Genomic DNA, 14,191 nt, shown 5'->3' with positions numbered 1-14,191 from the left:
TCATATTATCATACCCCACTTGGTATAGTTATCTTACTTTGAAAATTGAAACACATTTTAATTTTTTTTTAAATAATGTAAGCACAAATTCGCGATTTTCAGATTTATTCCTGTATTTGTGCTATAAGACCTACCTACTTGTCTTTCATGATTCTAGGACAACGGGAAGTGCCCGATAGGTTTCTTGACAGACAGACGGACAGACAGACAGACAACAAAGTGATCCTATAAGGGTTCCGTTTTTCTTTTTGAGGTACGGAACCCTAAAAAACGGCATAGTACCGACCTACAACAGTTTCCGACCGCCATGTTGAAGGAAAAAAACCTAGGACCACACAGATAAGACCACAGCACTCACCACTTAACCAGAGAGATTGTCAAATGTTAACTACAATGTTACTAATCAAACTATAACTCTTATAATAAACTTGAATAACAAGCTGTATCGAAGCAAACGAGCCAATGCAAATATATAGGACCACTAGTCCAATTAAACTATCTACTATCTCGATTCCATTTCCCGGTGGATGGAAAACGATATAGCAATCGAAATCGATTAAGAGCCTTTTGTAAGGCCTTTGTAAGGGTTTAGTGCTAAATATAGCAAATATACAAAAAAAAAAATATCCCGATTTTACTTGAGAATCACTCCGTCATATCGGAAAACTGCGCAGAGTATCCTAAATTATTTCCCGTCCGCGCCTTCCTCGTAACTTTTGACTGTCAGTTCGTCATTGCTGGACATATAGGTCTCTTGCAGGGGCTTCCATACTCCACGGTCGTGCACTGCCTAAATCCAGCGGCTAACTGGGACTCGTTTGATGACGTCTGTTAACCTAGTGGAGGGTCTTCAAACGCTGCGCTATTTGCTAAGTAAAGCAAATACGAAGAAAAATTTCTATCCCGATTTTACTTGAGAATCACTCCGTCATATCGGAAAACTGCGCAGTGTCCTAAATTATTTCCCTTCGCCGTCCTCTTACCTATTGACTGTCATTTTGTCATTGCTGGACATAAGGTCTGTCAAGAAAACCTATAGGGTACTTCCCGTTGACCTAGAATCATGAAATTTGGCAGATAGGTAGGTCTTATAGCACAAGTAAAGGAATAAATCCGAAAACCGTGAATTTGTGGTTACATTATTAAAAAATAAAATAAAATGTGTTTAAATTTTCAAAGAAAGATAACTATACCAAGTGGGGTATCATATGAAAGGGCCTTATTTGTACATTCTAAAACAGATTTTTATTTATTTTTATGGATAGTGGTTTTTGATTTATCGCGAAAAATACCCGAGTACGGAACCCTCGGTGCGCGAGTCTGACTCGCACTCGGTTTTTATCCCGATTTTACTTGAGAATCGCTCCGTCATACCGGAAAACTACGCAGAATATCCTAAATTATTTCCCTTCGCCGTCCTCGTACCTATCGACTGTCAGCTTTATCGCGGGCCTTAGCTATCGGAACAGGTAAGTGTAAAACAGCCTAAAGACAGCTTGCGATACCTTCTAATGCACAAAACCGACAAACTCTCAGTAATATAATAGGTACCTACGATGCTTCCATCTCTATATTACCTACTCGTATATTAGACACTAAAATATTTACCTATGTCTGTTATAGACTTTGAAACCATCCAACCGATGTGCCCCAAATCGGTTTCAGTATTAAAAAATCATTTTATTTCATTTCATTCATTCATTCATTATTAGAAAGGCAATAATGCGAAGATAGTTAATTCATGCATAAAATGTAAGATGTGATATAACTGACTTTGTTTCCCATTACCGTATTTCTGTTATTAATTAATAAGTACCTATTATTATTTTACGGAGGAGAGGTTATAATAATGAATGTTACTAGGAATGTCATAATACTTTACGGTAGGTATACCACCTACCAGGATATCATAGCTAAGGAACACGTCGATCTATCCTGTACCTGCCCATACTGGGCTAAAGGTTCACCGACCAACCAATCAAGTGGCACCTTTAATTAAGGCTCCGTCAGGCTGGGCACATGAACCGAGAAATATACCTATGGCAGTGCGCTCCTTTGACAGCTCTATCTCGTATGAGAGAAAAAGAGAGAAGAGTGTACTCCGTAGAAAGAGAGACGTATATTAAAATATTCGAGGCCGCAGCCATGTAAAAGCTGAATTGCACTTTATTGCGCCGAAACAAGAGTCGTTATTTGTTTAAACATCTTTGCGGTATAATCCTTCTTTACCTGGAAGATATTAAGTCACTATTCACTAACCCTTGACTGCGATCTTTTCTGTGATGATGACGAAGCTCGGCGCCACGGTTTTGCTGATAATAATTTGCACTTGTTTATCGTGCCGAAACGTTGAATGACTTTGCCGGTAGGGTGGTAACTAGCCACGACCGAAGTCTTCTACCAGACAAACTATACAATATTAACTTGTATATTTAATTAACTGAGCATCCGTGACAAGGCTGTGTTTATGAGATAAACTAGTACAATTATGATAAAGAAAATTACCTAGTTATCAATAGCAACACCTGCCAGCATATTATTACATAACCACTTCTTGTAAGTTGTACCTTTAATAAATATAATTGAACGAGTGAAGTGAGGTGTCTGTGTCTACTTGGCTAAATTTGCACTTGTCCATCTGTTTGGCTCTCCAAGCTTGCGTCAGTCAACGCCTTATAACTTCTGAATAAGTAAACATCATATTTTTTTTTACAAAAATGTAAATTGATGACCTAAAGCCGAAAATTACAAAAAAAAACATTATTTCAGAGGGGCGCTCATAGAAGCGAATGGGCGGGTAATTACCTTTACAATAAGCCTATATTATAGGCAAAACTTAAAAAAAAATATTGCCAAAATTGAAAATCAATGTCGCTCTGTTTTGTTCCGGGATTTATCTTAAAACTGTTTTACATCCAAAGTTGTAAATTATGTTCAATACATAAGTTGCATTCAGTCATGTCTATACTAATATGAATCAATAATATAATAATCAATTATCAAAAAGACATAAAATTAACACTCTTTTTCCTTACAAAAGATTCACAGATCTAAGCAACAAATCTATATAGCACGCGAATGCGAAATAATCGATTTCCATCCAACCAAAGATGCCGAAGGTTATGAATTGTACAAAATTCGTACTTTTTGGTTCATCTTCGTATCTTCGGTCATATTTTCGTACCTTTTTCAAATAGACTTATTTTATTTGACCTGTGGCATTTTTTTACACCTCAAAAAAAATCGATAAGGCAAAATCCAACTCCGAATCCAGTTCCAAAATTCAGCGATTATTTGATTTATTTCATTTTTTCACGCAACTCAGCGGTGCTGCATTTTCAAGTTTATCTATCGCCTTCGTTCCGTCTATTTATTCTGTCACTAGCTGATACCCGCGACTTCGTTCGCGTGGATGTAGGTTTTTTAAATTCCCGTGGGAACTCTTTGATTTTCCGGGATAAAAAGTAGCTTATGTGCTAATCCAGGGTATAATCTATCTCCATTCTAAATTTCAGCCCAATCCGTCCAGTAGTTTTTGCGTGAAGGAGTAACAAACATACACACACACACACACACACACACACACACATACAAACTTTCGCCTTTATAATATTAGTGTGATGTGATTAATTTTAACAGTAAACTAACTGACTCTCCCCGGCTTTGTCAGTCATGCAGGACTTTTGCAGACCCTGTAAATGTTGACAGTTGTGAATCTGTTTGTGATAGCCACCATTGCAGCTCCGTTCTGTTATTCTGACTTGTACAATAAATTTTTTCTTTTATTTGGGAGGGCATCTTATGCAACCAATAATGGTCATAGAGCAAAGTGAGGAATATGAAAGCAATAGAAACTAACACTAGTCAGCAAGTTACTAGGAATCCATAATTTGGTGAGAGCTATTCAAATGAAACTATTTCGTGCACGGTGCACATCATAGACATGGTTTTATCAAACTAACAAGTGAACATAGATCAATGACTAGATATTATACTGAGAAGTGAGAGGGTTCTTAATTCAACTTTTTTTTTTCAGGTTTCACATTTTTTCTAAGAAGTAAAAATATTAATTTAATTGTTCAAGGTTAAAACATCTAAAGTCATGACTGAATTAACCAAGTAAAAAAAAACTAAATTAAAATCGGTTCATTCGTTTAGGCGCTACGATGCCACAGACAGATACACAAATACACAGATACACACGTCAAACTTATAACACGGAACACCCCTCTTTTTGGGTCGGGGGTTAATAATCGAAAATTGACAGAAGTAATTCCCTAAAAGTAAGGTCGTCAGCATTGCAGTGTTTTAGTGATTCAAGTGTATATGTTCCTTTTACAGAATATTGTAGAGTGTCAAAAATCGAATATCGACGAGAAATGGGCAAGAACAATAACCGGGTTCACCCACGCCTTGAATACAATGACAACAAACACCCAGAAGACAATGATCTTTACTCCTATACCTATTGTGTTGTAGAACATAGAGATGTAGACCTCAGGCATCAGGCATCAAAATAAGTGCTCACCAATTATATTAAAACGTAATTGAACTAGTTAATACTTTATAGTACATGGAAAATGAAAGCTTCATTTATACAAGGTGCGACATTGCAGCATTCCATATGGCCCTCTGTGGCATGCCACAACCCATACTTACTGATAAATGCGAAAGTATGTCTGTCTGTTCGCTAGCTTTTCACGGCTCAGCAGTTCAACCGATGGGTACAAAGCTAGCTTACACCCCGGGGAAGGACATAGGCACCTTTTTATCTGCGGAAATCAAAGAATTCCCATGGGATTTTTAAAAGCACATCCGTTTTACCGATTTGTGAGGTAGCTTGTGTCCCGGAAATTGACAAAGGCAACTTTTTATCCTAGAAAAGCAAAGATTTTCCACGGAATTTTTAGAAAACCTCAATCCACGCGGACGAAGTCGCGAGCATCACCTGGCATTGTATAATTTAAAATGCCGCAAGTCAGAGTCAAATCAAGAAGAGTCGAAGAATTCAAAGTAGCCACTAGGTACCAGGTCGTGCCAGGTAGGCACTAGGTAGTAGTTCAAAGAACTGACAGTTGTTGGCGTCCCAAGGTGCTGGAATGCAAGGCGACCTCACACCAGAATGCGGAGCGTTGGCAGACCCCATACTAGGTAGACAGACGATACCAAACAAGTCGCAGGGAGACGCTGGATTCAGGCGCTGCTAGACCGTGGCGTGTGGAAGTCCCTACAAGAGCCCATGTCCAGCGGTGGACCTGTCTATTGATGACATAAAATAGACTGCCGCAAAATTAATATGTCTTTCCATTTGTAGCATGCTGCATTGTTGCATTTTTTGCTTTGATTTATAATATAGCCTGTGCTTCCATCACAAGAGATCATCTTAGGATTTCATAGTCATACAATAGCTTCTTGAAATTATTTATATTTAAATAGTTCTAAAACATTCTATTTTTAACCCCCGACCCAAAAAGAGGGGTGTTATAAGTTTGACGTGTGTATCTGTGTATCTGTATATCTGTGTATCTGTGTACCTGTGTATCTGTGTATCTGTCTGTGGCATCGTAGCTCGTAAACGAATGAACCGATAGTTTTGTTTGTTTGAAAGGTGGCTTGATCGAGAGTGTTCTTAGCTATAATCCAAGAAATCGGTTCAGCCGTTTGAAAGTTATCAGCTCTTTTCTAGTTACTGTAACCTTCACTTGTCGGGGGTGTCATAAATTTTTAATTTACACTTGTTATATTTAAAAAAACATTTTGATAAAATACAAAAGTACTCGTACTAAATAAATAAGGTTCTATAAGACCACAATATTTCCATAGAACATGGAGTTAAAATATGTTAAATTGGTGATTACTTATGTTATGGCGCATTTCACGTGGGCGCTATGTTAGTTTTTCTAGTGAATACTTAAATTCGAATTTGAATGGAGAACGCGTTCTTATTTCGTAATTGTACGTGGCCAGTCGCAAAGTGCTTTCATTTTTTTTCTAAATCGACGCAAAACAAGCAGTGCATTGACTTTAGGCTATAAAAACGCACGCATGACTTCCTGGAAATGTAATCACTCCCCTTAATTAAAAAAAGATAAGTTGTGTAGGTAGTTATACTACTAATATTATAAATTCGAAAATGTATTCGTTTGTCTATCTTTCTGTCTGTTACCTTTCTACGGCCCAGCCGTTTAACTGATTTTGACAAAATAGATGATAGCTTAAGCGCATTTCGGAGACGAAACAAGGTTACTTTTATCCCGGAAATCAAAGAGTTTCCACGGGATTTTTAAAGAAACTTAATCTACGCAGACGAAGTCGTGGGCTCATCTAGTTTAAAAATATAAAAGTATGTAGCTCTTGAATTTTGGATTTTGAATTTATCCAAATGCTTATTTGGGATCAATAAATATTGTATTATCCGAGTTTAAAAGAAAATTATAATAATAAGTTTATGAACTCCCATTATTAGGCAGTGTATAAGTGCACCAAAAAGACATGCCTTTTTTATAGATTTTATTTGGAAAACATTATCAAACATATTATTTACAAAAAAAAAAAAATAGAAGATACTATACCAGTTGGCACAAAGGCGGTCTTATTGCTATAGCAATAATATTTTATTATTAATTTAATTATTTGTGAAAAATTGTATCGTCGCCGCTATCGATAACGAAATACGCGGACAAGTTAGCTATCGACATCGTCAACGTACGCCGTCAAAACTACTAGGCAATCATAAACCAAACAAAAGTAAACTATTTCGGCTGCCAAACGCTCAATAAAAACTTCTAATCTTCAATATGAAGCGGAGAGGGACACGACTATCTGTTTTCCCGGCCCTCTCTCTCGCTATACGTCAGTTGACAAGCACTGGGTGAACGAACTTTGAGAGTTTACTGGGCTAAAAGTTGAATGTACCTCCGTTCGCGGACATTACGAACAAGATAGCAACTTTACCATACACTGAAACCGCTGTACACATTATAAACACCTCGACAGCTCACTTCGATTATAAACGGCATGCTTTGCGAGTAAAGTGTATATTTATCTGTCTCGGTTATGATCGTGTGTCGTTTTGGAATGCATCGTCAAGTTTCTCACGACTACGCCTACAGCCGCAGCGCTGTAGTGAGACATCTGTACAGATAGGTGCTTGCAAGTGTGGGTCTGCTTGAGGTTGGTGTAGTCTTGAAAATAATTTCGCGGTCACACCGCGCCGCTGGGTTCACATAACCTGTACCACCTGCCTCTGTTGCACGCCTGGTTATTTATATCTATCCGCGGTACTATGTAACATATAGATAGATATACATACATATAAGGCCGTCCAGCAACTATGTGATAATAGCTATCTAACATTCCTAATTGACATTTAGAGGGCATTCGCAGGCACTTCCTCCTTAAATCGCGAATTGATTAAGGTGCATGACACGGGTCTGCCCGCGAAATACAAATTTAATTTGGTTTTTCGCAATTTGTAAAGTAATACCACAAAGTAGCCTTGTGGTAGCCTTGTGGCATCCGCCAATGGCAATATCATCTTTACAGGATTACATAAAAATCTTTACTGTTCAGTTTAAGTTTGTCAAAATAATGAGTTTAACACGAGTTACTCACAAATTAGTCGATACTATAACTAATTTCTTAAACTGGACCCTTTCAAGTAAAGATTTTTAAATGAACCTGTGAGGATGATGCTGCTATTGGCTCAATTAAAACGCCATAAAATTACTTTGTCGTATTAGTTTACAAATTGCGAAAAAGACTTCGTCTGTGTTGGTGTTAGCTGGCGGGCGTGATCTGCCTTTTTGGAGTGTTTTTTTTTGTTAAAACTGACAGGAAAGCGCTCTAAGGGGGTGCCGTGCGTGTGTCGGCGAGCGCCGGCACAGACGGGGTCCATACTTGTATAGTTTAACTAACTTGTTACAAATAACTACTAACTTGACATTGGCTAATCTTTGTAAAGCCAGACAAGGGAGAAAAAAATAATTGCGAAAAACCAAATTAAATTTGAATTTCGCGGGCAGTCCCGTGTCATGTACCTTAAAGTTAAATTTCGGCTTCACCATATTCGTTTTTTTAAATATCGTTTGTAATCGAACCTACTGGCTGTTAGCATGTAGCAAGTGATGGTGCAGTCTAAGGCGGAACGCCTAGAAGATGCCTACTCTCTTGATTTGAAGATATGTATCAATCAATTAATCAAGTATGTAGGGGGAGGCGAAAATTGAAGCGAGAAGAGCACTCCATATCCAAGCGTTTTGAGTTAGTAAAGTTTTTGATAACTCAAAATTTAAAAACCCCCGACACAAAAACCTCTATATGAAAACTAGAAAAGAGCTGATAACTTTCAAACTGCTGAACCGATTTTCTTCGATTTTAGCTAAAACACTCTCGATCAAGCCACCTTTCAAACAAAAAAAACTAAATTAAAATTGGTTCATTCGTTTTGGAGCTACGATGCCACAGACGGATACACAGATAACCAACGTCAAACTTATAACACCCCTCTTTTTGGGTCGGGGGTTAAAAATGAAGCAAATCGCTTCATCTGTCCGTTGGAATTTCAGTTACGTAGTGGTGCAGACCTTGATGAAGCCTTGAAGTTGTTAGTAGAAAGGTGAGGGAGGAACTAGTTCAAAAAGTTTTTGGGGCCACTCTCCGAAATATATCATGTAGAAATACTGGAGAAAGCCTGCAAATCTAAATCCACGCAAACGAAGTCGTGGACGTCATCTATTTTCAACCGACTTCAAAAAGGAAGGAGGTTCTCAATTCGTCGGAATTTTTTCTAAATAGCAAATCCTGCCGGTTTTTCCATTTTTTGTAATAACTAGGTAGGTACTATTTAAAAGTTTATTAAAACTTTTAAAACTAATAAGCTCTATCTATTTAGAGATAAGAAAGCTGGCTAAGCACTTCATTATATTTTTTTTCATTCACAAAGAGCTATGACCATAACTGTAGACAAAGTTAGGTATATGGTTAGATTTCGCATGACAACAGAGAGTTCATCGACCTCCGAAGCAATTAAACATGCCAATTCTCAGCCAATCAATTTTTGCGGAGTTTAAGACGCCTAACTTCCTTGGCGGTGACAATAAAAATGCTTTAATTCTGATTTATGGTTTGCTGATCCTGATTTTGATGCTGTTTTATAACATAAGGTCAAAGTCCTATGAAAGCGAAAAATGATGTCAATAACCTCTTCTATAGCTTGAGCTTATGAATTGGCTAAGTGGGAGTTTGAGAGAAAGCTTAACTTGGGTTTTTAGGGGTCCGTACCTCAAAAGGAAAAACTGAACCCTTATAGTATCACTTTGTTGTCTGTCTGTCCGTCCGTCGTGTCTGTCAAGAAAACCTATAGGGTACTTGCCATTGACCTAGCATCATCAAATTTGGCAGGTAGGAAGCTCTTATAGCACAAGTAAAGGAATAAATCTGAAAAACGTGAATTTGTGGTTACATCATTAAAAAAATCAAATTGCGTTTAAATTAAAAAAAAAAAAATTCAAGGTAAGATAACTATACCAAGTGGGGTATCATAATGAAAGGGTTTTCTTTACCTGTATATTCTTTATTTTTATGAAAAATAGTTCTTGATTTATCGTGCAAAATGACGGAAAAAATACTCGAGTACGGAACCCTCGGTGCGCGAGTCTGACTCGCACTTGACCGGTTTTTTAATTTTACCGGACAGAATTTCACACTGTTGCGTCGTGTTGGTTTGCATAGTTTCGGCAGCAGCTATCCCCCTACGCGCACTTCGTAGTTTCAAGGGTGCTTTTCCACTAAAGCGAAGCAGAGCGACAGTGACCAATCAGGTTATTGATAGGTGATGTTATTTTATTACCTCATCTCTCAATAATCTGTCAAACTCTCCACAATCTCAACTGTGCTCCGTTTCAGTGGAAATGCACCTTTACGCTTTACTAATTTTAGTACCTATTAATTTAGCAGTTACATTGTAATATGTACTTCAGTACATATCACAAGTTAATAATAAAGTTTAGTACATAATATTATTTAGTACATAGTACAAGTTAATAATAAAGTTTAGTACATAATATGTACTTACTTTATTTAGTACATAGTACAAGTAACTGCTAAGTGCCCTCTGTTTGTCCCTCAATCGCGCTGCAACGGAGCAATGGATCGACGTGATTTTTTGCGTGTTTATAGTTAAGGACCTTGAGAGTGGCATAAGCTACTTTGGATATCGGAAAATCAAAGAGTTTCCACAGGATTTTCAAAAATCTAAATCCATACGAACGAAGTTGCGGACATCTAGTATATTTTAAGATTATAAACATGCTTTAGTCTATACTCTATCCTACTATATTAATTACTAATATTATAAAGAGATAAAGTTTGTAAGTTTGAATGTAGGGGATAATCTTCGGAACTGATCCGATTTTGAAAATTCTTTCACTAGTTGATAGGCTACAGCCTACATCATCGCCGAGTGGTATCACACTGATATTATAAAGGCGAAAGTTTGTGTGTATGTGTGTATGTTTGTTACTCTTTTACGCAAAAACTACTGGGCGCATTTGGCTAAAATTCGGAATGGAGATAGATTATACCCTGGACTAACAGATAGGCTACTTTTTATCCCGGAAAATCAATGGATTCCCACGGGATTTTTGAAAAACCTATATCCACGCGAACGAAGTCGCGACTCGCGGGCATCAGCTAGTAAGGCTATAAATTATATCACACGAACGAAATCGCGGGTAAAAACTGGTACCTAAGCATTATAAACATGCAAATTTAGTTCACAATAAACAGACATAGGAACTGCATAGTTGCAACCCACAAGAACAGACGGTTTCTATAACTTTCTACGGCACTTTCACTGAGACCAGAGTGGCGGCCGCCATTGACTCAATGTTTACAAATTTCTAACGATCGAAACACCTTTTTCCTTTTAGTATTTAACACTGTGACACTTCGTTAGTTGACTAATTAAAGGCGTGTACCTACTTAAATTGTTTCGAAGAATGCTGCTTGGTTAACCTAGTGGCTGGCTTATTCGGTGGCGACATGTGGATCATAATATCTTCCACTGTTAGCGCCATTAGCCAAATTATGTGCAATAACAAGTATAAATTAATTTATAACACCCCCGACAAGTGAAGGTTACAGTAACTAGAAAAGAGCTGATAACTTTCAATCGGCTGAACCGATTTTCTTGGATTATAGCTAAGAACACTCCCGATCAAGCCACCTTTCAAACAAAAAAAAAACTAAATTAAAATCGGTTCATTAGTTTAGGAACTACGATGCCACAGACAGATACACAGAAACACACGTCAAACTTATAACACCCCTCTTTTTGGGTCGGGGGTTCAAAAAGTCTTATTAGTTAAAGTATCCTGATATGTAATGGGTATCAGTTACCACAAGATAAAGTTAAACAGCACTAAAATCCGACTACTACCGCCGAACTGCCGATACACAGCGATAGATACTATTGTCTATTGTAAAATTGTTTTTTTGACACTCGTTGTATTTTAACGTTGTACTTACCATATTTGTGTTTATACACTCAGAGTTTTTCCTCTTTTATTTGATATCCCACTCGATACAACAGCAAAAAAGCAAAAAACATTTCTGGAGACCCCCACTTTTTAGGGTTCCGTACCTCAAAAGGAAAAACGGAACCCTTATGGGATCACTTTGTTGTCTGTCTGTCCGTCCGTCGTGTCTGTCAAGAAACCTATAGAGTGCTTCCCATTGACCTAGAATCATGAAATTTGGCAGCTAGGTAGGTCTTATAGCACAAGGACAGGAATAAATCTGAAAACCGCGCATCATTTAAAAAAAAAAAAATGTGTTTCAATTTTCAAAGTAAGATAACTATACCAAGTTGGGTATCATACGAAAGGGTTTTACCTGTACATCCTAAAACAGATTTTTACATATTTTTATGTAAGTATAATAGTTTTTGATTTATCGTGCAAAATGTTGGAAAAAATGCCCGAGTACGGAACCCTCAGTGCGCGAGTCTGACTCGCACTTGGCCGGTTTTTCTGGATGTAACATCCGTCAGGTCAATTTTTTTCATTTGTACCAATTCTCATTTTAGACAACTTTCATTTTGAAAAAAAGAAGGAAACAATTTGCCTACTTATTCATTGTTAGCACAGCGTGACACAAATTGTGATTATTATAAAGAAATCATCATCAAAACAAAACAACTATTGTACTTGTATTGACCTATTAAACTAACAAATCATTATAATTTATATAACTTCGTGTATAAAGTTGAAATTCCCTTGCACTAACATCCAAAAAATGTCTAAGAGAATGTCAAGAGCACAGATTAAACCCCAATAGAGACTTTCACTGCTTTCTCTGACCTGGTTTCCATAACCTGGATGGTATAGGTCGAGTGGTTGGCCTTCGAGGCCACTTTTAGTTTTATCTGTCACTTTCATTAATCTACGTCGGTGGATGTGACGTAGCAGGGAAGACGGATATAGGTCATGAGGTCTTGAGAAATATAACATCACTAATTATGGTAACGGGAAACCATAATAATAATGATTGTAATTTGTAACTTTTTGTAGCAGCCAAGGGGAGGCGAGTTTCAATTTTGAGTTTGAGTATTGTATTAAAAAAAATTGCTAATGCATAATCGTATCGTGAGATAAAATTACACCCTAAGACGTCCTAGGTGGTGCCTAAGTAAATATCAAACCTTAGGTATAGGAAAATTACTTAATTTACATCACGCCATAATAATGCAGTCGGAAATCCATACTTCCGTACTAATATTATAAATGCGACTGTCAGTCTGTCTGTCTGCTAGCTTTTCACGGCCCAACAGTTTAACCGATTTAATGAAAGGTACAGAGTTAGCTTACATCCCGGGGGAGGACATAGGCTACTTTTTATCCCGGAAAATCAAACAGTTCCCACAGGATTCTTAAAGGCCCATCAGAGGCAAATAGACATTATGACGTAGACATCCGCTAAGAAAAGATTTCTGAAAAAACCCCTAAGGGGGTAAAATAGAGCTTTGAAAATGCATTCCACGCGGACGAAGTCGTGGACATAAGCTAGTTATCGTATAAATTTTTATCTCCATTGCAAATCGTAGGTATTCGATGTAATCGTATGTATATTTTATTTAGGTATAGTATTGCTGTGTACACCTATTAGGGGTTGTCACTTAGATTAGGATCTTTTGTTTTTATGTTTGGACCATTTTTAGTTACAACCTGTTTTGTGTACCTTTAAATAAATAAATAAATAAATAAATAAGTAGGTAGATTTTAGTGTAAATAAAACACCATAAAAAATTATAAATGACTGGTTGACTCATCCCAGCTTTGCTCAAATGGATTTTCTGAAAAGCTTTTCTTAGTAGGAGCTAGCAGCTACCGTATAAAGAAAAACTAAGAACATGCTAAGAACATGTCAAGTTTATAGACCTAAAAGCTGTAGGTAGGTTGATAAGTTAGTCAGTCAGATAATAGCTTAAGGCTACAGCTAAACCAATTTTAATAATCAATATCTTCAAAAATCTTAAGGAAAACAAGTGTAAATTAAAAATGTATAACACCCCCGACAAGTGAAGGTTACAGTAACTAGAAAAGAGCTGATAACTTTCAAACGGCTGAACCGATTTTCTTGGATTATAGCTAAGAACACTCGATCTTGACCAACCCATCTTTCAAACATAATAAACTAAATTAAAATCGGTTCATTAGTTTAGGAGCTACGATGCCACAGACAGATACACACGTCAAACTTATATAACACCCCTCTTTTTGGGTCGGGGGTTAATCAAATGACTGTAACTAACCTATCGCCTATGTCATAAGGACAATATAAACTCGTCAGGTGCCATTGCAATAAATATCATAAGGAAATCCATTGATAAAATTTTGTTGGTACAAAACGTAAGGAAATCCATTGATACCTAAACTTCCACGTATCGATTTCCATTCCGTCTGGTCGAAGAGATGGTGGTAAATTAGGAAATGCCTTATGCTTTTCACTCTGGAACCAACCACTTCATTGTCTGACCAGTGACCACCCAACGACTGGCAGGTCTAGCTTGCGATTTGGTCAATTATAATTCGTCAATTTAGTGCAATTGAACGGAAAATTCAAGACGGCTAAAAATGTGCACGACAACCGTTTTCTTGCCATTCTTGCCCACTTTTTAGCTTTAAGGGTA

This window comes from Maniola jurtina, chromosome 24 (genome assembly GCF_905333055.1).
Source record: "Maniola jurtina chromosome 24, ilManJurt1.1, whole genome shotgun sequence".
NCBI lineage: Eukaryota > Metazoa > Arthropoda > Insecta > Lepidoptera > Nymphalidae > Maniola > Maniola jurtina.
The sequence above is the reverse complement of the archived record's forward strand: the minus strand, read 5'-3'. Positions refer to the sequence as shown.